Genomic DNA, 26,334 nt, shown 5'->3' with positions numbered 1-26,334 from the left:
GAAACTCGTACCCAGCATATAAGAATATTTTTATGACCCAAGCATGCAAAAGCTTATCATGGAAATGCACATTAAAATCACAAATTGAGGGGCATCTGGGTGGCTCAGTCATTAAGCGTCTGTCTTTGGCTCAGGTCATGATCCCAGTGTCCTGGGATCGAGCCCTGCATCGGGCTCCCTGCTCAGCGGGAAGCCTGCTTCTCCCTCTCCCATTCCCCCTGCTTGTGTTCCCTCTCTTGCTCTCTCTCTCTCAAATAAATAAATAAAATCTTTAGGAAAAAAAAATCACAAATTGAGATAACACTACTTGTTGGTTAGATGGACTGACAATAAGAAGACTGGTCAAACCAAGTGTCACTGTGGCTATTGTGCAGCTGAAACTTTCACATACTGCCTGAAGGAACTCAAAATGGTACATCACTTTGGAAAACAGTTTGGAATTTTCTTAAAAAGTGGAGCATACCTAAATCAAGTGATACAGCTTTTCAATTCTCAACTACTTAACCAAGACAAATGAAAATAAACGTCTACAGAAAGACTTGTATATATTCTTAGTGACTTTACTTGCAGTAGCCAAAACTTGGAAACAGCCCAAATGTCTGCAAATCTCATGGGAAAATATAAGCAAATTGTGCTATACTCATAAAATGGAATATTAGTCAATTAAAAAAAGAAATGGACTATAGAGGCACACAATTTTCATGTTGAACTACAGAGGTTAAGTTTTTTAGCATACTGTGTGATTTTTATTATATAACAGTCTAGAAAATAAAATCTAATATGTAGTGACTAAAAGCACATTAATGGCTGCCTGAAGATGGGCCTTGGGGGAGGAACAGAAGACAAGCACAGAGAATTATTGGTACGTGATGGCAATGTTCATTGTCTTGATTGCATTGATGGTTTCATAAATGTATACATATGTTAAAACTGACTAAATTATACATTTTGAATGTGTATACTTAATTGTATTTCAATAGAGTTGGAAAATAATAGAAATACAGAAGATGATTAATGAGAGAGAGATTGATTCTGTGAAGAATATTAAACATTAAATAAGACACAGTCTTTTCCCTCATGGGACTTTTAGTCTCATAGGGATGATAATATCTGCACCAAGAGATAAAACAAAACAGATTTAAGTAAGTTTTCCAGGAAAATGGAAAAAAAAAATAACTGCTTAAAGTCAAAGGAAATAGTTTATTTTCATCTGTGAAACTTTGATAGTTTCATGTTAGGGAGAGGCATTTGAGCTTTGCCTTTATGTTGGAGTAGATTTTGACAGGTGCATCTTGCACAGGAAGCCAAGTGTGAGTAGATGCTCCTTTGTTTGTTTGGCTTTTTTTGAGAGAGAGAGAGCATGAGTGAGCAGCGGGGAGGAGCAGAGGGAGAGGAAAAGAGAGAATCTTAAGCAGTCTCCATGCCCAGAGCAGAGCCCAACGTGGAGCTTGACGCAGGGCCCAACTTGGGGCTCAGTCTCATTACCCTGAGATCATGACCTGAACTGAAATCAAGACTGGACATTTAACAGACTGAGCCACCCAAGCACCCCATGTAGAAGCTACTTTGGAAAAATGGGAGGTTAAAAGCAAATCTATGGTGTAAAGGACAAGTGTTTTACTGCATTGCAAGTAATCCTTCATAACTTGAGTGTGGCACGCATGTATGATCATTATGGGAAACTGAGTACATGTTATTAATATTTGTTTAAAAAATACTATGACATCGCTGGTTTGGCAATGAATGTTTCCTAATATTACCTTGCAAAGTTGTGCAACTGGAAGATATTGCTGGTGAGAAATGCTATAAATAATCATTTGAAATGGTTACAGAGATTGTTGAATGGTTGGAATGCAAAAGAGGGAATAGATATGAAGTATAAAAGAAGCTTGAATAGATCTTGGAAATTATTTAGATGTCAGGGTGGGGAGAGATTGCTGGAGAAGGAGAGGAAAAGTAAAAAAAACTCCACACGTTAATCTTGGATAACCTAGGGAATGGTATTGTCCTTGTCAGAATCAGAGATTTGAATGAAAACATCTGTTTTGGTAGAGAGACATAGGTTTGGGACAGTGGAATAAGAAGATTCTGTAACATCTGGGTAGATAGTTCAGTAAACACTTGAGGGGAAAGTCAGAGCTGGAGGTGTTTATGGGTATTATCAGTACTTGATAGGTGTGTGAAATGTGGGGAATAGTGATAAGGGTGAGTTTTCTCTTTTTCTATTTCAATATGCTTCTTTTCCTTTAATTTTCAAAGTACTAGTGAGCAATATTTTCCTAAGTACAAGCAAAGAGATAAAATGGAAATTTAGGAAAAAGCACCCTAACATGATTCACCTAATTTTACTGAAAACCAAGCACTATATTGCAGGATAGCTCAAGGTTGCTTTGCTTTGGGGTTTCTCTCTGGAATAATATCAGCCTCTTAGTTCAGATTAGTCTGGTGTTAAAACAGAGTGGGGCTTATGATGTTAAAGATATCATTCAGGGTGGCACACTATTGAGTTTAAGGATTATTCATGACAACAAAAACTGATATCTAGTAAAAACTAAATCCTACCAATCCATTCTCCTCATGTCTTTGCAAGAAACAAAATGCAAGTTTTGTTGAAGTATCTACAGGAAAATAAAATATATAACCATCACTTTAATACCTGGGTCATTTCAACCTATAAGGAAAAAAAGAGTTTAAAGAAACCACTTGTAAGTCCTTTCCTATGTTATCCCACACGGAGCAGAGGCTTTCCAGCTGAAGGGCACCCCCATTACTGCAGTGTTCTTTAGAGCAGCACAGAGATTGATAGGATAGAATGTACCTACTGAGCTAACCACAGCACTTACACTAATGCCTTGCTCAATATAGAGACTCTCTGGGAAAATGGAACGATATATCCTTTTATAAAGTGTGCTCACTGTCTTTGAAAGTGTACTTTAAAAAAAAATTTTTTTAAGATTTTTTTAAATTTATTTATTTGACAGAGAGATAGCAAAAGTAGGCAGAGCGGCAGGCAGAGGGAAAGGGAAAAGCAGGCTCCCTGCTGAGCAGGGAGCCCGATGCGGGGCTTGATCCCAGAACCCTGGGATCATGACCTGAGCCGAAGGCAGCTGCTTAACTGACTGAGCCACCCAGGCATCCTGAAAGTGTAGTTTTGATGGAGTTTATATTGAAGAAATAGAAAAGACTGAGCATTTAACAAATGTTGTACAATATCCTGGATAAATATGTCATATGTGTCTATTCCCACCTACTCCATATAATTCTTTTTTTTTTTTCTGGTTTTATTTTTTTTATTTTTAACTTTTTTTTTATTCTTATGTTAATCCCCATACATTACATTATTAGTTGTAGATGAAGTGTTCCATGATTCATTGTTTGTGCATAACACCCAGTGCTCCATGCAGAATGTGCCCTCCTTAATACCCACCCCCAGGCTAACCCATCCTCCCACCCCCCTCCCCTCTAGAACCCTCAGTTTGTTTTTCAGAGTCCATCGTCTCTCATGGTTCGTCTCCCCCTCCGATTTCCCCTGCTTCATTTTTCCCCTCCCGCTACCTTCTTCTTCTTCTTTTTTTTTTTTTCTTAACATATATTGCATTATTTGTTTCACAGGTAGACATCTGAGATTCAACAGTCTTGCACAATTCACAGCGCTTACCAGAGCACATACCCTCCCCAGTGTCTATCACCCAGTCACCCCATCCCTCCCACCACACCCCCCATTCCAGCAACCCTCAGTTTGTTTCCTGCAATTAAGAATTCCTCATATCAGTGACATCATATGATACATGTCTTTCTCTGTTTGACTTATTTCACTCAACATAACATCCATCCACGTCATTGCAAATGGCAAGATCTCATTCCTTTTGATGGCTGCATAATATTCCATTGTATATATATACTACATCTTCTTTATCCATTCATCTGTCGATGGACATCTTGGCTCTTTCCACAGTTTGGCTATTGTGGACATTGCTGCTATAAACATTGGGGTGCATGTACCCTTTTGGATCCCTACTTTTGTATCTTTGGGGTAAATACCCAGTAGTGCAATTGCTGGATCATATGGTAGCTCTATTTTCAACTTTTTGAGGAACCTCCATACTGTTTTCCAGAGTGGCTACACCAGCTTGCATTCCCACCAATGGTGTAGGAGGGTTCCCCTTTCTCCGCATCCCCGCCAACATCTGTTGTTTCCTGACTTGTTAATTTTAGCCATTCTGATTGGTGTGAGGTGGTATCTCACTGAGGTTTTGATTTGGATTTCCCTGATGCTGAGCAATATTGAGCACTTTTTCATGTGTCTGTTGGCCATTTGGATGTCTTCTTTGGAAAAATGTCTGTTCATGTCTTCTGCCCATTTCTTGATTGGATTCTTTGTTCTTTGGGTGTTGAGTTTGATGAGTTCTTTATAGATTTTGGAAACTAGCCCTTTACCTGATATGTCATTTGCAAATATCTTCTCCCATTCTGTCGGTTGTCTTTTGGTTTTGTTGACTGTTTCCTTTGCTTTGCAAAAGCTTTTTATCTTGATGTAGTCCCAAGAGTTCATTATTGCCCTTGCTTCCCTTGCCTTTGGCGATGTTTCTAGGAAAAAGTTGCTGCGGCTGAGGTCAAAGAGGTTGCTGCCTGTGTTCTCCTTTAGGATTTTGATGGACTCCTGTCTCACACTGAGGTCTTTCAACCATTTGGAGTCTATTTTTGTGTGTGGTGTAAGGAAATGGTCCAGTTTCATTCTTCTGCATGTGGCTATCCAATTTTCCCAACACCATTTGTTGAAGAGACTGTCTTTTTTCTATTGGACATTCTTTCCTGCTTTGTTGAAGATTCGTTGACCATAGAGTTGAGGGTCCATTTCTGGGCTCTCTATTCTGTTCTATTGATCTATGTGTCTGTTTTTGTGCCAGTACCATGCTGTCTTGATGATGACAGCTTTGTAATAGAGCTGGAAGTTCGGAATTGTGATGCCGCCAGCTTTGCTTTTCTTTTTCAACATTCCTCTGGCTATGCGGGGTCTTTTCTGGTTCCATACAAATTTTAGGATTATTTGTTCCATTTCTTTGAAAAAAGTGGATGGTATTTTGATGGGAATTGCATTGAATGTGTAGATTGCTCTAAGTAGTATTGACATCTTCACAATATTTGTTCTTCCAATCCATGAGCATAGAAAATTTTTCCATTTCTTTGTGTCTCCCTCAATTTCTTTCATGAGAATTTTATAGTTTTCTGAGTACAGATCCTTTGTCTCTTTGGTTAGATTTATTCCTAGGTATCTTATGGTTTGGGGTGCAATTGTAAATGGGATTGATTCCTTAATTTCTCTTTCTTCTGTCTTGTTGTTGGTGTATAGGAATGCCACTGATTTCTGTGCATTGATTTTATATCCTGCCACTTAACTGAATTCCTGTATGAGTTCTAGCAGTTTTGGGGTAAAGTCTTTTGGGTTTTCCACATGAAGTATCCTATCATCTGCAAAAAGTGAGTTTGACTTCTTCTTTGCCAATTTGGATGCCTTTTTTTTCTTTTTGTTGTCTGATTGCTGTGGCAAGGACTTCCAATACTATGTTGAATAGCTGTGGTGATAGTGGACATCCCTGCCACGTTCCTGACCTTAGGGGGAAAGCTCTCAGTTTTTCCCCATTGAGAATGATATTCGCTGTGGATTTTTCATAGATGGCTTTTATGATATTGAGAAATGTACCCCCTATGCCTATACTCTTAAGAGTTTTGATCAAGAAAGGATGCTGTACTTTGTCCAACACTTTTTCTGCATCTATTGAGAGGATCATATGATTCTTGTTCTTTCTTGTGTTAATGTTTTGTATCACACTGATTGATTTGTGGATGTTGAACCAACCTTGCAGCCCAGGGATAAATCCCACTTGGTCGTGGTGAATAATCCTTTTAATGTACTGTTGGATCCTACTGGCTAGTATTTTGGTGAGAATATTTGCATCCATGTTCACCAAGGATATTGGAGTGTAATGCTCGTTTTTGATGGGGTCTTTGTCTGGTTTTGGGATCAAGGTAATGCTGGCCTCATAAAATGAGTTTGGAAATTTTCCTTCCATTTCTATTTTTTGGAACAGTTTCAGAAGAATAGGTGTTAATTCTTCTTGAAATGTTTGGTAGAATTCCCCTGGGAAGACATCTGGCCCTGGGCTTTGTTTTTTGGGAGATTTTTGATGACTGCTTCAATTTCCTTAGTGGTTATAGGTCTGTTCAGGTTTTCTATTTCTTCCTGGTTCAGTTTTGGTAGTTGATACATCTCTAGGAACGCATCCATTTCTTCCAGGTTATCTAATTTGCTGGCATAGAGTTGCTCATAATACGTTCTTATAATTGTTTGTATTTCTTTGCTGTTGGTTGTGATCTCTCCTCTTTCATTCATGATTTTGTTGATTTGGGTCAATTCTCTTTTCTTTTTGATAAGTCTGCCCAGGGGTTTATCAATCTTGTTAATTCTTTCAAAGAACCAGCTCCTAGTTTCGTTGATCTGTTCTACTGTTCTTTTGGTTTCTATTTCATTGATTTCTGCTCTGATCTTTATTATTTCTCTTTTCCTGCTGAGTTTAGGCTTTATTTGCTGTTCTTTCTCCAGCTCCTTTAAGTGTAGGGTTAGGTTGTGTACTTGAGACCTTTCTTGTTTCTTGAGAAAGGCTTGTATTGCTATATACTTTCCTCTTAGGACTGCCTTTGCTGCATCCCAAAGATTTTGAATAGTTGTGTTTTCATTTTCATTGGTTTCCATGAATTTTTTAAATTCTTCTTTAATTTCCTGGTTGACCCATTCATTCTTCAGTAGGATGCTCTTTAGCCTCCATGTATTTGAGTTCTTTCCGACTTTCTTCTTGTGATTGAGTTCTAGTTTCAAAGCATTGTGGTCTGAAAATAGGCAGGGAATGATCCCCGTCTTTTGGTACCGGTTGAGACCTGATTTATGACCTAGGATGTGATCTATTCTGGAGAATGTTCCATGGGGACTAGAGAAGAATGTGTATTCTGTTGTTTTGGGATGGAATGTTCTGAATATGTCTGTGAAGTCCATTTGGTCCAGTGTGTCATTTAAAGTCTTTATTTCCTTGTTGATCTTTTGCTTACATAATCTGTCCATTTCAGTGAGGGGGGTGTTAAAGTCCCCCACTATTATTGTATTGTTGTCGATGTGTTTCTTTGCTTTTGTTATTAACTGGCTTATATAATTGGCTGCTCCCATGTTAGGGTCATAGATATTTAAATTGTTAGATCTTCTTGTTGGATAGACCCTTTAAGTAGGATATAATGTCCTTCCTCATCTCTTATTACAGTCTTTGGTTTAAAATCTAATTTGTCTGATAGAAGGATTGCCACCCCAGCTTTCTTTTGGTGTCCATTAGCATGGTAAATGGTTTTCCACCCCCTCACTTTCAATCTGGGGGTGTCTTTGGTTCTAAAATGAGTCTCTTGCAGACAGCATATCGATGGGTCTTGTTTTTTAATCCAGTCTGATAGCCTGTGTCTTTTGATTGGGGCATTTAGCCCATTTACATTCAGGGTAACTTTTGAAAGATAGGAATTTAGTGCCATTGTATTGCCTGTAAGGTGACTGTTACTGTATATTGTCTGTGTTCCTTTCTGGTCTATGTTGCTTTTAGGGTCTCTCTTTGCTTAGAGGACCCCTTTCAAGATTTCTTGTAGGGCTGGTTTTGTGTTTGCAAATTCCTTTAGTTTTTGTTTGTCCTGGAAGCTTTTTATCTCTCCTTCAATTTTCAATGACAGCTTAGCTGGATATAGTATTCTTGGCTCCATATTTTTCTCATTTAGTGCTCTGAATATATCCTGCCAGTCCTTTCTGGCCTGCCAGGTCTCTGTGGATAGGTCTGTTGCCAATCTAATGTTTCTACCATTGTAGGTTACATATCTCTTCTCCCGAGGTGCTTTCAGGATTTTCTCTTTGTCTATGAGACTCATAAGTTTTACTATTAGATGTCGGGGTGTTGACCTATTTTTATTGATTTTGAGAGGGTTTCTCTGTGCTTCCTGGATTTTGATGCCTGTTTCCTTCCCCAAATTAGGGAAGTTCTCTGCTATCACTTGCTCCAATATACCTTCTGCCCCTCTCTCTCTTTCTTCTTCTTCTGGGATCCCAATTATTCTAGTGTTGTTTTGTCTCATGGTATCACTTATCTCTCAAATTCTGCCCTCGTGATCCAGTAGTTGTTTATCTCTCTTTTTCTCAGCTTCTTTATTTTCCATCATTTGGTCTTCTATATCACTGATTCTGTCTTCTGCCTCATTTATCCTAGCAGTTAGCGCCCCCATTTTTGATTGCACCTCATTAATAGCCCTTTTGATTTCTACTTGGTTAGATTTTAGTTCTTTTACTTCTCCAGAAAGGGTTTCTCTAATAACTTCCATATTTTTTCAAGCCCAGCTAGTATCTTTAAAGTGATGATTCTGAACTCTAGATCTGACATCGTACTAATGTCCGTATTGAGTAGGTCCCTGGCAGTCGGTACTACCTCTTGTTTTTTTTGTTGAGGTGATTTTTTCCGTCTTGTCATTTTGTGCAGAGGAGAATAGATTAATGAGAGAACAAAATGCTAGCAGAGTAACAACGTCCCCAGAAAATATACTCTAAATAAATCAGAAAAGACCTGAAGCAGTGGAACAAGAAATGGAAGAAAGGAAAAAGAAAAAGAAAAAAAAGAAAAAGAAAAAGATAAAAACAAACAAAACAAAACAACAAGAACAACAAAAACCAGAATGTGATCAAATATGATCAGGCTAGTATATAGATCAGTGCCACACACTAGCTTTTCGGTGTATTTTGGTCTTTTAGAAGAAAGTGCTTCCCAAAATTTTAAAGAAAGAAAAACTTATATATGTACAAAAATAAGGGTTGATATGATGAAGGGATAGAATATGACTGTAAAGATGGAAATTATAAAAAATTTTATAAAAGGAATTTATAAGAAGTTGTTTGAAAAAAGAAAGAAGAGGATTTAAAAAAGGAAAAAAGAAAAAAAAAAGGGAGAGAATGTGATCAGGCAGGGGAGTAGAAAACACCACATACTAGAGATTTAGGGTATATTTTAATCTGTTAGAAGAAAGTATCTCAAAGTTTTAAAGATAGAACAACTTATATATATATGCCAAAAATACGGGTAACTACTATGAAGGGATAGAATATGACTCCAAAAATGAAAAATGAAAATGTTTTTTAAAAAAAGGGATTGATAATATGTTGGTTGAAAAAGGGAAAAAGAAAAATTCAAAAAAAAGAAAAAAAGAAAAAAAAGAAAAAAGACAGTTAAAAAAAATTAACTTTGAAAGACTAAAGAATCATGGTAAAAAAGCCATGAATTCTATGTGCAGTATTCCCCTAGTGCTGGAGTTCTGCCATTCTCATTGATCGGTAAACTTGGTCTTGGCTGGCTGTTCTCGCTGATCTTCTGGGGAGGGGCCTGTTGCCGTGGTTTCCAAATGTCTCTGCCGGAGGCGGAATTGCCCCGCCCTTGCCCCCTCCCGGCTAAGTGATCTGCTCGGGTTTGCTCTCCGGGGCTTTTGTTCCCTGCGAGCTTTCCGTACAGCTTTGGAGGCGGAGAGTGAAAATGGCGGCCTCCCAATCTCCGCCCCGGAGGAGCCGAGAACTCGGGGCCCCGCTCCTCAGTGAGCCCCCAGAGAAAAGCCGTCAGTCACTCCTGTCTCCCCGGTCTCCAGCCGCACTCCATGCTCACCTGGCCTGTGACCGCGCTTCTATCTCTGGCACCCGACCCCGGGTGGAGTCTCCAAACCCAGCAGATCCCTGCGGTGCCCTCCCGCGCAGCTCCTCCCGGGGGAGGAAGGTGAGTCTCCCCGGATCTGCCGCTTGTTGGGTCCCTGCTGGCGGAGCAGGGGCCCGACTGGGCCGCGGATCACGGTTTATGGCCACCCCGAGCTGAGAGCCCGCGCCTGGGCTCCGCCTCTGCAGCCGGCTTCCCCACTCCGATACCTGGGAGCTCTTCGCACTCAGGCACCCCCGGTCTTTCTGTGACCCCGAGGGTCCTGAGACCACACTGTCCCGGAGGGTTCCACCCCCTGCTTAGCCACCAGAGTGATGTCCCTCAGCGGAGCAGACTTTTAAAAGTTCCGATTTTGTGCTCCGTGGTTCTATCACTTGCCAGAAGTGGCCAACGGAGGCCCCTCCCCCGCCGTCTATCCTCCCGAATATCGCCTCGGATTCACTTCTCCGCACGTCCTACCTTCCAGAAAGTGGTCGCTTTTCTGAGAGAGAGTTGTTGCTCTTCTTTTCTTCGATCTCCTGTTGGGTTTGTAGGTGTTCAGAATGGTTTGATCCCTGTCCAGCTGAATTCCTGAGACCAGACGAAATCTCGGTCTCCTACTCCTCCGCCATCTTGCTCCACACCTAGTCCATATAATTCTTACAGAAAGAAAGAAGGTTGGGATGGAAACAGGATCAGAAAGTGACCTAGATGGTTTTATTTTAAAGTAACAAAAGCACTTAATATTCTTCAAATCATTACATTTCCATTAATGTCTTCAGGGTATAGTAAAGATAGCTATACCCATCTGCACATAGCTCAGCCTTCAAGGACTTGAAATCACTTCTAATTTTTAATGCTGCAATTTAATCTTCACTAGCCTAGGCGTCATCACTATTCAAAGGGGAGTTCTAAACTTCTCCAACTTATGAAACAGATATGATTACATAAAGACTGATTCACTTACTTCTGAAGTCATAGCACCACTTTCGGGCAGCTTGATTACAAAGTGGTATGGGCAGGAATATTGTTTTACCTTGACAAAATGTGTTACACACTGTAAAGGACAATCTTTTACAGTTTCCACAAATAAATCAACATTGTGCCCAAGTATAATAATCATATTTTCTTACAACAGCTACTATGTATAAATAGGTAAGAAGATAAATTAGAAAGTTTCTGGTGAGCTTGTGGGCATGTAAAAATAAAAGGATTAAAAGTGAATTATTAGTGGAAAGAGTACTATGGAGCCCAGAGGCTATGATATTGTCTGTCTTGGGCACACACTTACCTCTCTCTAGGTCACATTTTTCTTCTCTTTCAGGTAAAGGCTATGGCTTAGAAGACGTCAAAGAGCATTTCAATCATAGAACTTATAGTTCCCAAGATTCTAAATCACTTTATGTATTAATGTAAAGAAAGTCAGTCAGCAATTCTGCTATTAAAGAGAATGGGATCTGTTCATTTTCACATGCTACCAGGGATAGAAATAATATCCTCAGCTCAAGGCTAAATTCCACAACCTACATTTCCTCTTCATTGTGTCTCCATTTGCTTGCTCCCTTTCAATAGTGGTTAATTATTTAGGTTCTTATTGAAGGAGCTTGTTCATTTCAAAAAGGCCATCACACTTTCTACTAATAAAAATGACCTGGGGAACTTTTTATACAAATGGATTTTAGAACTTCTAGGAGTGTGTCTTTTGTTTCTGTTTTTGTTTATGCAACATACCATTTCCAGACCATAGTCTCTGAGAAAGAATCATAGCTTCATCCTTGGCCATTTCTCCTAACGATGACCAAGGAGATAACGTAGCCCATTCATGGAGATTCAAATTTGGGGGTCAAAGGAGCCAACTATACTCATTTTATATTTTGTGAATACTCTTCTGTCCCCAAACTTACAGAGATATTAAATCCCAACTTTGAGGTTATGCAGCATTAGGAGAGAGAATGTTCCCTTCCTCAGAATCAGTAGAGCAGTGAACCAACAATAAAGGTCTACATAATAACACTGTCTTTCCAGGCAGCAGCCTGGTGACAGGGCAGGAGGCCAAAGTGGAAGGAAAAGTGGGTGCATTTTTATATATCTAAAGTAGATATAAAGCAAAACTCTGAGCCACTTCTAATTAATTAATAGTTCATCATGTCATATGTATGGTCTCCATTTCATTTTTACTCACAGTCTGAGGGAGGTGCAATATATGTCTTATGAAGGTTGCAAAAATGGAGAAAAATTTATAGATGATTAAACCAAAAAAAGTCTTCATTGACTTTAAATTAATCAGAGAACTTTAAATAGGTGCAGGTTTAGGGGTGGGGAGAGTCAGATACTTGAGGGTGAGTTAGAATAAATCACTTTTAAAGTTGTTTTCAAAATTTTAAGTTTTAAAGTCCTTTCCTATTCCTGGATTCATCCTTCCCTGTTATTCTGGGGACAAAGATCCTAGCCAAAATGAATGTTGGTGCTAATTAGCAGTAATACAAACAAGATGTCCCAAAGACACATTATTCTAACTAGCGTTCAATTATGCTAAATTCTTTCCACTTGAAGAATTCAAAAGTATCATTTACTGTGCTAATCATGTAATACCCTATAGAATTTCTTAAATTTCCTTTTTCACTGCTATTATATAGGGCCACTATTAATCCATTTAGGTGAATATAGAACATTTTTTAGCAAGTTTGTATACACTTAACTATTGGATTTATTTGATTTCATTCTGATTATTACTAATCTACCATTGTAAATCATTATTCATTTACCATTATAATTTAATATTGCAAAAAATTGTATATTTGTCTTTTCCTAAATGAAGAAGTTGATACTATAGAATTATTTTGTTTTAATTTTTATTTATAATGTTAGATATTTAAGATACATGTAATACATATAATAGTATAGAGAAAGAATATATGTATGGTATGAAGCAAAAGAATCAAATGAACACACATGAACCTACCAATAAGCTTAAGAATTAGATATTACTAGCTTTGCTGAATCTATTTCTGTACTCCACATTCCATCATCCTGTCTGTTCTAAGGAATAAACACTATTCTGATATTTTAATTTTCCTCTTACTTTCTTTTTGCTTTTAAAAACATAATAATTAGGACACATATCTTTCATGTATTTCCATACAAAAAACAAGCAGTATTCTAAATTAAGAATGGAACAATATATGGAGAGAAAGAGATTGGGTATTTAAAATGCCATGCAGGGCACCTGGGTGGCTCAGATGGTTAAGCGTCTGCCTTCGGCTCAGGTCATGATCCCAGGGTCCTGGGATCGAGTCCCACATCAGGCTCCCAGCTCAGCGGGGAGCCTGCTTCTCCCTCTGACCCTCTCCCTTCTCATGCTGTTTCTGTCTCGCTTGCTCTCTAAAAAATAAATAAAATCTTTAAAAAAAATAAAACAAAATAAAAATAAAAATAAAATGCCATGCATTTCAAGCAATTGATTTCCATATAAACATCAGGCCCCTGAGTAACAGATTTTAAAATTTAGCTAAGGCCAGAAGTATAATAGCCAAATTTTAATAATTTCTAAAATAGTTCATTCTGTTGACTGAGTATGTCCTACATTCTTTAGCTTTGTGGCTATACTATACCACATTCCAAAAGGTTTTCTTGACTTAAAAAGACCTGAGGGACGCCTGGGTGGCTCAGTCGGTTAAGCGCCTGCCTTCCGCTCAGGTCATGATACCAGTGCCCGGGGATCGAGTCCCGCATCAGGCTCCTTGCTCAGCAGGGAGCCTGCTTCTCCCTCTCCCTCTGCTGCTCCCCCTGCTTGTACCCTTGCTCACTCTCTCTCGCCCTCTCTCTAACAAATAAATAAATAAAATCTTTAAAAAAAAAAAAAAGGCCTGAAAAACATCTTAAGAAATAGATATATTAGCAAATACAGAACACTCTATATATCTAAACTGTGGGAAATGCGTGTGTGTGGGTGTGAGTGCATTTTCAAACTTCCATAACTGCAGTTGACCCTTGGACGGGTCATGGGTTTGAACTGTGAGGGTGCACTTATATGCAAATTATTTTCAATAAATATATTGGAAAAACTTTTGGAGATTTGCAAAAATTAGAAAAAAACTCATGGATGAACCAAATAGCCTACCAAAAAATAAAAAATAAAAAGTTAGGTAGTACTGTAAAAATACAGTATATTATACATATAACATACAAAATATGTGTTAATCAACTGTTATTGGTAAGGCCCAGTAAATAGTAGGCTATTAGTAGTTAAGTTTTGGGGGAGTAAAAAGTTATACACAAATTTTTGACTGCATGAGGGGTCAGTGCCCCTAACCTCAGCATGGATCAATGGTCAATGTTCTTCTTTAGGCTAAGTTTCTCTAAGTAGGATTACTTTACCATAGAAGAGTACATTAGAGTACAATATACATTAGGATGTATATTGCTTAATGATCTCCAGGAAAATGTAAACAGCCTGTCAACATTACATTAGCACATCTGCTCATCCACTCCTATACTGGGTATTATCACTTACTCTAATCTAAGAACCTGATATGCAAAAATATAACATTTTAAATTTGCACTTGTTTTTACTAGAAACGTTGAATATACTTTAATGTTTACTATTGATATGTCATACTGTGTAAATTGCCTGATTATGAGTTTTTTACACATTTCCATTGTTTGTTCCCCTTTTTCTTACTGTTTCCCAATATTTTGTATATATATTAATATTTTGCCATATGCTATTTTATTCCATACTTAACCAAATTGTTTAATAACATTTATGAATTAAGCCATTATTTCTGCATTTGCTTAAAACTGACATTTTAATCAAATAATAAGTTCCCAGAAGTAGTTTGATGCATATCTGTTCTTTACTTTCTGTTTGTATTTAGAACCAGTTTGCTATCTCTTTGTTTGGATTTGATATCTTATTTGTTTGAAATTTTATATAAATTGCCTACTTTCACAAATATAAGCAACATGGAATAGTAAGGCAATCATCTAGATAATTCAATCCAAAATGTATTTTAAAATATTCATACAATTGAGGAAAAAATAGATCTGAAATCCACATAGTATCACCTACTTGTAAAATATGTTTATTCAAATTTGCATATATGGGTTTGGAACACTTTTCATTATCAATTGTAACAACAAATTACAGTAATAATTGTTTTTGTCCAAGTTTTAGCCACATTAACAATTCTGCTTTTACAAACTCCAAAATTAAAAATATATGAAAGAAAGCAGGAAGATGGTAGTGATATTCTTAAAAACTTTGTGATCAAATATCCATCGGTATAGAGAAGACCAAATAGGCTTAAAAAAGAATTGTTATCAAAAGTATATTTCAGTGCATTGAAGAAGGAATGCTGAAAGTAATATCTAACCTTTCAAAATAGCTGGCAGAAACAAAATGTACACTGAAATTTGGAAGGAACGATTATTTCTACTTGCCATAAAGTGTTCAGGTTAATAATTACATTCTTATATCAAAATGATTACAATCTCAGTAAACTTTATTATAACATTAAGTTTTTGTTGATAACTTTTATTATTAAACAATGTAGAAATCTGCATCTCTACTTTCTAATTGAAGGGGAAACTGAAGAATTGAGTCAATTATACAGATAATTCAAGCATAAAAATTTTCTCAATTCAGCTGAGCCACAATTATCTATCATTTACTTATAAAAAAACAAAATCGGATGTTTCTTTCTTACATAAGCATTTAAAAAATACATCAGGGTGCCTGGGTGGCTCAGTTGGTTAAGCGACTGCCTTTGGCTCAGGTCATGATCCCGGAGTCCCGGGATCGAGTCCCACGTCAGGCTCCCTGCTCAGCAGGGAGTCTGCTTCTCCCTCTGACCCTCCTCCCTCTCATGCTGTCTCTCATTCTCTCTCTCGCAAATAAATAAAATCTTAAAAAAAAAATACATCAAAATATCTAAATTTTCATTGCTAACTCTAGACTGTTGAAATAAACCAAGAGATCTGAAGGAACTAAAAGTTTCTTTTAGCTGATGCAGGGCAGAGAAGGTAATATCCAAAAAAAAACCTACTTTGAAGAAATTAACTAAAGAATGCATTTTATTTATTTATTTATTTAGAATTGATTAATATTTTATTTTATTTTAGTATCTCATTATGTTCAATTAGCCAACATACATCATTAGTTTTTGAGGTAGTGTTCAATGATTCATTAGTTGCCTATAATATCCAATGCTCATCACCACACGTGCCCTCAATACCCATCATCCGGTTACTCCATACCCCCACCCCCTCCCTTCTGTAACCCTTAGTTTGTTTCCTGGAGTCCAGAGCCTCTCATAGTTTGTCTCCCTCTCTGATTTCTTCCCATTCAGTTTTCCCTCCCTTCCCCTGTGGTCCTCTGCGCTATGCCTTATGCCCACAATAGCCAAACTGTGGAAGGAGCAGAGATGCCCTTCAACAGATGAATGGATACAGAACACATTTTAAAGGGTTTGGCGGACAGAGCCATTCTGAAGACAGTCTGGGAAAAGAAAAACAAACAAAAAAAATTTTTTTTTAAAGTTTTGATTAAGTACTTGACACACAATTTTCAGCACAAGCGCATGCTATTGGTGTGCATAGGAGCAAAAGGGCCCTCTGCAATTCCATGGTAAAAGTATGAATGGTGAATCCTTAGTAACTTCTAATGTAGGACCACATATAATTTTTCAGTATCTTCCGAGACCCAAAGAAACTTTGTTACCACTCAATTCTCTTTTCTTTTCCATCTGGTGAGTGTGTTGAATATTAGGTAGTTGAGGAGGGAAACAGGGGAGGTGCTGGTAGAGAGGGAAACTCTTGCTAGTGACAAAAAGGAAAGGAGTTGCTTGAATATGAGTGCTCCAGCCAGGTTTTCACACATATTCACTATCTCCCTGTATTTATTAGTGTGCTGACCCAAGGCACATTATAAACTGTTGTTTTTACCTTGGGCATCTATGTATAGTCTGTAAGAACTCATCCTCATGCCTTTCATTCAACCCCTTCTCCTTAGGGGGAAAAGTGGGTAAAATATTTTATGTATTGTTGTGGTACACAAAATACACTTTCTTTAGAAAATCTTCACTCATGTTATTTAATATTCAAGATCTTTGAATCCTACTATGTGCAGGATTAAAGAATTAAATGAAGGACAAGACAGCCATTTTCTTTGAGTCCATAAAGTTCACATGCTAGTAAAGAAGTAAAAGAATGTAAGTTTTACCAGAGGTTAAGTGGGCAATTGGGAAGGCTGTCCTGCAGTGGGCCTGGAAGGGTTCCTAAAAGCAGAGAGGAAGAGAAAAGTGTGTCCTTCCCAGACACAGTGGGAAAAGAGAGAAGGAGGGATGTGTAATGGTAGAAAAGAATTCTGGTGTGGCTGGAAAACAGGTAAAGAGGAGAATGACACTTGAAGAAATTTCAGCAATGTCATCAAATGAAGTGCAATTGATTTATTGGAGTATAAAATATTAGTGTTCAAAACAGACCAAGTTAGAAGGAAAAACAAAAAATGACTTCCAGTGTTTACACTTTAGAGATGAAAAAAGGAAAGCACAGAGATCTTATGGGACATTAGTGAAATCCCAACTTTTTTTTTTTTTAAGGTTTATTTATTTATTTGAGAGAGAGAGCAAGTGAGGGAGAGAGCACAAGCGGGGGAGCAGCAGAGGAAGAGGGAGAAGCAGGCTCCCCGCTGAGCAGGAAGCCCTACTGGGGCTGATCCCAGGACCCTGAGATCATGACCTGAGCCAAGGCAGATGCTTGACCGACTGAGCCTGGTCCAGGTGCCCCTCAACTGGTCATTCTGAACAAGCTGTGTTATTTGTAGATCTACGATGAGTTCCTGTGGTCAATTTCAGAATGATTTAAATTACCCTATGATATTGTAACCATTTGATTGTTTAAAAATTTTAATAAAGTTCCATAGCAATGCTTTCACATTCAGTGTCATTCTTTAATTTTAATAATAATTTATATAAAGTCTACATCTAATTTCCAATGTATGGTAACAGACACAAAATTCAACCAGAAGGATACTTCAGTGACTAATTTATGTTGAGGAGGAACCCGATGGAAAAATTAAGTGTGCCGAGCCACAAAATAACTAATTCTAAAAGCCAGAACAACAGAAAATCACAATATCATTGGCATCATTTACTAAGTTAATTTTATATAACAAATATTATATCCTAGCCAGTCACTTGTTTTATGTTCATATCTGTATAGAGATGAGTTTGCAGTGGAAAAAAACAAAGTAGGAAAAAGGCAAGGGGGTCCAATGGGTAGAGAATTGTTGTAATCACGTATGGGATAATTAGTGGGGGGCCTGGAAGTTATATTTTAGCAAAACCTTTAAGTTGGTGAGTTCCTTTGATTATACCTATTGAGATTAAACTGAAATGGGGTAGGGCGCCTGGGTGGCTCAGTCGGTTAAGCGACTGCCTTTGGCTCAGGTCATGATCCTGGAGTCCCGGGATCGAGTCCCGCATCGGGCTCCCTGCTCGGCGGGGAGTCTGCTTCTCCCTCTGACCCTCCCCCCTCTCATGTACTCCCTCTCTCTCAAATAAAAATAAATTAAAAAAAAATCTTTAAAAAAAAATAAACTGAAATAGGGTAGATCTACAGTAGGGACAATTCTCAAGGGGTTTTTGAAATACATCTGATAAGAGAGGATTTTTCAAGGCAATAGTAGTGGAGGTATTCATATATCTGAAAAAATACTTGTTCTCCCCTCTTACTTGGTCAGTAGTTTGATTACACACGGAATTATAAACTTAAAATAATTTGCCTTCAGTATTTTAAAGGTATTGATAAATTATGTTCCAGCTTCCTACATTGCTGTTGAGAAAATCTTAGTCATTTTGATTTTTGATCTTTATCTGCAAATATTATGTATTCTAGATATTAGACCCTTATCCAACATGATATCTCTCCTTTCTGTGGGTTGTCTTTCCACTCTCCTAACAGTTTCCTTTAATGCAAAAAAGTTTTAAAACTTAATAAATTTATCTATTTTTCCTTTTGTTGCTTGTACTTTTGGTATCGTATCCAAGAAACCATTATGAAATTAATGATCATGAAGATTTATTCTTATCTTTTCTTCTAAGAGTTTGTTATATTAGCACTTAATTTTAGGTCTTTCATCCATTATGAAGTGATTTTTTTAAGATTTACTTATTTATTTTAGAGAGAGAGAGCATGAGCAGAAGGGACAGAGGGAAAAGAGACAGAAGCTCAAGCAGACTCCACACTGAGCACAGAGCCTGACATGGGACTTGATCCCAGGACCCTGAGATCATGACCTGAGCAGAAACCAAGAGACAGATGCTTAACTGACTGTGCCACTGAGGTGTCCCCATTTTGAAGTGACTTTTATATGTGGTATGATTTGAGTGTGGATATCCAGTTGTTCCAGCACCATTTGTTAAAAGGATCATTCATTATCCCCCCTCCCCCCCCACTGAATGGTTTTGGTCCCTTGTAGTTATGTTTAGAAATCAGGATGTTTGAGTCCTCCAAATTTGTTCTTTTTTTCAAAATTGTTTTGTTTATTCAGGGTGTCTTGCAATTCCATAAGAATTTTAGGATCAGCTTTTCCATTTCTGGAAAAAAAAATCATTGAGATTTTGATGAGGATTGTCTTGAATTTGTAAACCATTTTGGGTATTGTCATTTAAATGATATTAATTCATCCAATGCATGAACACAATTTTTCTCTTCATTTGGGACTTCTTTAATTTTTTTTTTCAGCAATGATTTGTAGTTTTCAGTGTACAAGTCTTTGTATCCCCCTGGTTAAATTTATTCCTATTTTATGCTTTTTGATGTCATTATAAATGGAACTATGTTAATTTCCTTTTGGGTTCTTCATTGCTAGTGTAAAAAATGTCTCTAATTGTTTTCTGTTGATCTTATATCCTGTAACTTTCTTGAATTCATTTTTGAGCTCTACTAGTTTTTTTGTGAATGCTTTAAAATTTTTTACATATTATATCATGTCCTGTCTGTGAACAGGGATAGTTTTACTTTTCCATCCCAATTTAATTTTATCTCTTTTTCTTAACAAATTGCTCTGGATAGAAATTCTGATAAAATAATATTTGTTGAGTATGCTAAGAATGGGCATACTTGTCTTGATCTTAGGGAAAATCTTTTAATGTTTTACCTTTGAGTATGATGTTACCTGTTTTTTTTGTTTTGTTTTGTTTTTTAAATATATCCCTTTATCAGGTTGAGGAAGCATCCTTATGTTTTTAGTTTGAGTGGTGTGTGTGTGTGTGTGTGTGTTATGAAAAGCTGTCAAATGTTTTCCTGCATCAATTGCAATGGTAATTTTTCCCTCTTTATTCTATTAAAATATATAATATATATATATAATATATGTATATTCAGAGTTTGGTGTGATATTGAACTACATCATCTAATATTTCAATGAGGAAAGTAAACATTTCTCATTGATTCCCCCTGGGGTCAGCATAGAGATGTTTAAAGAGTTAGAACCCAAAATATAGATAACTATTGTGGAAATTGAAGAGTGGCCTTTGGTCTACTAATGTACTAAAACTGATTCTTGTTATTCTCACGTTATCTCACCTTCACTCTTTCATGATATCTGTGCTAAGATCAGATACACATGCCTTTTCCTTCAAGGCATTTTTCTGCATTTCTACATGGCTTTTTTTTTTAGTTAGATTTAGAAATGAAAAATATATCAAATTTATATAGAATAAATATGTCCGGGGCGCTTGGTGGCTCAGTCGGTAAAGCACCCGGCTCTTGGTTTCAGCTCAGGTCATGATCTCAGGGTCGTGAGATCGAGCTCTGTGTCAGGTTCCTCACTCAGTGTGAGTCTACTTGAGATTCTTTCCCTCTCCCTCTGTCCCTGACCTCTCTCGCACTTTCTTTCTCTCAAATAAATAAAATCTTAACAAAAAACACGTTCTGTCTCTATCCCTCTCCCTTTGCCACTTCCCCCACTCACGTGATGTGCATTCTCTCTCTCTCTCAAAAAAAAAAAAAAGAATAAATATGTCCATTCATTAGACTTGTTAAAAGGGGACTGAATTAATATTTTATATAAAGTCATTACACTACAGGAGGTTCTATCATATTATTCTGAATTGGAGAGTATATACATATTTTTAATAAACTTTATTAAAGTGAATTTGAAGTTTATACATGAGTAATTGAAATATTTGAGTAAAAATAGCAGAAGTTTACATTTTGAATGCTGTATATATTAGGGAATATGGAGAATCATGGTGTGATGCAACTATACCAGGAAAATTAATGGGAGGTTTTTTGGGGAAAGAAATGTATTCCAGTAAGTGAAAAAATTCTCTCCCATGGAGAATCTTCACATTATATGGTTTAACGTAAGGGCTTATAAAGTTATTTCTCCCACTAATAGAAATGTGCTTAATAAAAATTCTGACCTTGGGTAAGAATTTCCTTTTTGCCCTGTTGCTGGTTTCATGTACATACATGAATGCCTATACCTATCCAAATGTTCTCTTCCCACAACTCATTAAATATAATATTGACTTGATTCAACAACCTGATTTTGTGCCAGCTTCTCTTTCTCTTGAGGCTGCAAAGCTTCCAAGATAAATAAAAAAACAAAAGTTGGTTATTTCTTTACCCTTGATTTCTCCTAGAGCCATAAGTATCCCATACTGAGTATGAAGAAGTGAATACTGGGATCTTCTTAGTTGGATTTTTCACTTTTGTTTAGTTTTAGTGGGGATAGTGATACAGAAGTAGAAGGAAAATTGGTACTGGTATTACTGTTGAAAATTAATGTATAGTGAATTTTTGAAAACTATTAAAGAAAACATGCTATCTAGAAGCAAGTTAAAAAAAAAAAAAACTAGCTGATATTTCTAAATGCCTTTAGCTAACCAAAGGATACCAAAAAGTATAAAATAAAGGTTACTGTTTTTTTTTCTTTAAAGATTTTATTTATTTATTTGCGAGAGAGAGAATGAGAGAGAGCACATGAGAGGGGGGAGGGTCAGAGGGAGAAGAAGACTCCTCTTCTTGGGAGCCCGATGCGGAACTTGATCCTGGGACTCCGGGATCATGACCTGAGCCGAAGGCAGTCGCCCAACTGACTGAGCCACCCAGGCGCCCTAAACGTTACTGTTTTTAAAACTAACCTATGTTAGAGTCACAGATCTGACTCTGAAGGATGTCTTTTGTATCAGTTGATCCACAGACCCTCAAAAAGGGACACTCTAGATTGCCAAACCATAATTTAAAAAGTTTTACATTAACATATAGTAATGTTAATCTATTCTTATGTGATTCTGGTGGTAAAATAGAGAAACTTAGACACTATGTTACCTTATGGAAACATGCATTATTTTTTGTTTATGTTTTTTTTAATAGGCTCCATGCCTAGTGTGGAGTCCAAAACAGGGCTTGAACTCATGATGCTGAGATCAAGAGCTGAGCTGAGATCAAGAGTTGGACGCGTAACTAACTGAGCCACCCAGATGCCCCTTTTGTTAAATTTTATTTTTATTCTTTCTTTATATTTTAATAAAGTGAAACTATTTATTTATTTATTTATTTATTTATTTATTTATTTATTTATTTATTTATTTATTTATTTATTTTTTAGTAGGCTCCACATCCAGCACAGGAGCCTGATGCAAGGCACGAACTAACAACCCTGAGATCAAGACCTGAGCTGAGCTCAAGAGTTGGATGTTTAACTGACTGAGCCACCCAGGCTCCCTAAACATGCTTTAAATAACATGTTGATATTCTATGAGAGCATGTCACTTCTGAGTTTCTTGGTCTGTTTTGACACTGCTACGGACTCATGACACTTCCCCTGAAAGGATTTCAGTTTCCCTCTCTTGTGAAGATACCATAGTTGATTCACAGCACTTTGAAAATGGGCACTGTATGACAGTGCTGAACATTAAGTTTGGGGGCCCTATCCTTGATTCCCTTCCCCATAATCATGAATTTTGTTTGCAATTATAATGTTATGAACTGCATGATTTAGATAATCATAAATATTTGATCAGCTGTCCCCTTTGAAAAAAATCATACCCTGATCTTTTTAAAAATTTTTTGTTGCATCTTTGTAGTAATGGAATTGTATTTTATGCCTACTTTTTATTAAAAAATTAAATAAAAGAAATTAGGACATATTATATAGTGTATTATATTTGTTGATTTTTTTTAACGTTTGAACCATCTTTGCATTACTGGAAAAAATAAATCCCCCTTCATCATGGTATATGATATTTTTATTACACTGCTGGATTCAGTTTGCTAGTATTTTGTTGAGGGTCTTTGTATCTATATTCTTAAGCAATATTGGTCTTTAGTTTTCTTTTTTAAAGATGTCTTTGGCTTTGGTATAGGACAATGGCATCATAGAATGAATTAAGAATGAATTAGGAAGTTCTCTTAACTCTTTTGTTTTTTAGAACCACCTGAGAAAAATTGGCTTAATTACTGAAATATCTGGTTGAAATTAATTATTTCACCTGTGAAGTCATTTGGTTCTGGACTTTATTTTGTTGGGAGCTTTTTGATTACTGAGTCAATCTTTTTATTTATCATAGGTCTGTTGAGATTTTCTATTTCTTCTTGAATCAGTTTTGGTAGTTTTGTGTTTCTAATAATGTATCTATTTTATCTATCCTATCTAATTTTTGGCAAATAGTTGTTTGTAGTATTCTTTTATATTTCTGTAAAGTCAATAGTAATGTTCCCTACTTTCATTTCTTATGTTCATAATTTGAGTCTGTTCTCTTTTTGTCAATTTGTTGATTTTTTTTTTCAAAGAACCAACTTTTGGTATTAATAAATCTCTATTCTCTCATTAATTCACTGTTCTAATTGTTTTCATTTTCTTTCTTCTTGCCTTAAGTTTAGTTTGCTTTTTTTTTTTCTAGTTCATCAAGGTGTAAAGTTGTTATTAATTTGAGATTACTTTTTAATGGAGGCATTTATAGCTATTAATATCCCTGTGAGCACTGCCTTTGCTTCCTCCCATACATTTTGGTATACTGGTTTTTTGTTGTTGTTGTTGTTGTTGAGTTGTTTTCTTTCATCTCTAAATATTTTCAATTTCCCTGTGACTTCTTTGACTCTTGGTTGTTAAAACATGTTGTTTAACTCCATATATTTGTGAATTTTCTACTTCCTTTTCTATTATTCATTTCTAGATTCATTTCATTGTGGTTGGAGAAGTTACTTTTTATGATTTCAAACTTTTAAAATTTCCCAAGATGTTTTTTGTGACCTAACATATAATATAAATATATCCTGGAAGTTGTTCTATGTCCACTTGAGAAAATTGTGTAGTCTGTTGTTGTTGAATGGAATCTTCTGTATATGTTAGGTCTAGTTGATTTTTTTGTTTGAGTCCTCTCAAAAAGTTCTTAACCCGCTTCAAGTGTTAAGGACAGACTGTCAGCAATTTGAAAGTAAACAGGGAACAGGCACTGCTGTCTCCTATTTCAACTAACTTTGTGGAATTATGTATTAAACAAACACACACATAAAAACAGTAAAAGCCATTTATGTATTATTTTCAGTAAGGTTTTGAAAGGCAGCAGATGGAGATTGAATTTGCCTTCAACTTTATTTTTTTAATATTTTATTTATTTATTTGAGAGAGAGAGAGAATGAGCAATGAAGAGGGGCAGATGGAGAGAGAGAGAAGCAGACTCCCTACTGAACAGGAAGAACCAATGTGGTGCTTGATCCCAGGACCTGGAGATCATGACCTGAGCTGAAGGTAGATGCCTAACTGACTGAGCCATCCAGGTGCCCCTGCCTTCAACTTTAATCAGACAGATCTAAAAGGCAGGTTTTGACATACTGGATTGATTCACTTAGTAGTTTATGCACTTTTAAAAATTATTAAGTACTATTATGTAATAGGACTAGGATATGTCTTTAGTAGAAATATACAAAAATATATTTTTTATTAAAGATTTTTTTTATTTTAGAGCAGTTTTAGGTTTATGATAAAAGTGAGAGGAAGGTACAGAGATTTCCCAGATACTCCCTGCCCCCACACATGATAGACTTCCTCATTATCAGTACCACTCACAAGTATGGTATATTTTTTACCAAGACTAAACCTACATTAATACCTCATATTCACCACCCCCCCAAGTCCTAGTTTATGTTGTGTTTCATCATGGTGGTGTATATTTTATGGGTTTGGACAAATGTATTATGACATCTGTCTGTCATTATAGTATCATACAGAATAGTTTTACTACTATAAAAAATCTTATGTGCCCAACAGATTCATCATTCCCCGTAACCCCTGACCACCACTGATTTTTTTACTGTCTCCATAGTTTTGCCTTGTTCAGAATATTATGCAAATAGTTGGAATCATATAGTGTGTAACCTTTTCAGATTTGCTTCTTTCACTTAGTAATATGCATTTAAGTTTCCTTCATATCTTTTTATGACTTGGTAGTTCATTTATTTTTAGAGCTGATTAATATTCAGTTATCTGGATGTATCACAGTTTATTTATCTACTCGCCTGAGCAACATTTGGTTGCTTTCCAGTTTTGTCAATTATGAATAGAGCTGCTAAATATATTTGTTTGTAGGTTTTTGTGTGTGTCTGTCTGTCTGTGTGTGGAAATAAGTTTTTAATGCCTTTGGGTAAATACCAAAGAAGTTGCTGGACCATATAGCAAGAGTATTCGTAGTTTTTAAAAAATTGCCAAACTGTCTTTCAAAGTGGCTATACCATTTTGCATTCCTAACACCAATTAAAGAGAGTTTCTGTTGCTCCATGTCTTGCCAAATAAGTCAGAATTTCTCAAGATGGTGCTTAGATAACATTATTTGTATAAAAGCTCCTCTAGAAAATTTAAAGTTGAGAAACACTGATGAAAGACATTATTTGGGTGTCTGTTAGCCATTTGTATGTCTTCTTTGGAGAAATGTCTGTTCATGTCTTCTGCCCATTTCTTGACTGGATTAATTTGTCTTTTGGGTGTTGAGTTTGAGAAGTTCTTAATAGATCTTGGATACCAGCCCTTTGTTTTTATTGTCATTTGCAAATATCTTCCCCCATTCTGTGGGTTGCCTTTTAGTTTTGTTCACTGTTTCTTTTGCTGTGCAGAAGCTTTTTATCTTGACGAACTTCCAATAGTTCATTTTTGCTTTTGTTTCCATTGCCTTTAGAGATGTGTCTTGCAATAAGTTGCTGTGGCCGATGTCAAAGAGGTTACTGCCTGTGTTCCTCTCTAGGATTTTGATGGATTCCTGTCTCAAATTTAGATCTTTCAGCCATTTTGAGTTTATCTTTGTGTATGGTGTAAGAGAATGGTTCAGTTTCATTCTTCTGTATGTGGCTGTCCAATTTTCCCAGCACCATTTATTGAAGAGACTGTCTTTTTTCCACTGGATATTTTTTCCTGCTTTGTCAAAGATGAGTAGACCATAGAGTTAAGGGCCTATTTCTGGGCTCCCCATTCTGTTCCATTGATCTATGTGTCTGTTTTTTTACCAATACCATGCTGTCTTGATGATTACAGCTTTGTAATATAGCTTGAAGTCAGGCATTGTGATGCCCCCAGCTTTTTTTCTTT

Source organism: Mirounga angustirostris, unplaced genomic scaffold, assembly GCF_029215605.1.
Source record: "Mirounga angustirostris isolate CCGP_5_RB_7025 unplaced genomic scaffold, mMirAng1.0.hap1 SCAF_2, whole genome shotgun sequence".
In the NCBI taxonomy this organism is placed as follows: Eukaryota; Metazoa; Chordata; class Mammalia; order Carnivora; family Phocidae; genus Mirounga; species Mirounga angustirostris.
Note: the sequence above shows the minus strand (reverse complement) of the source record.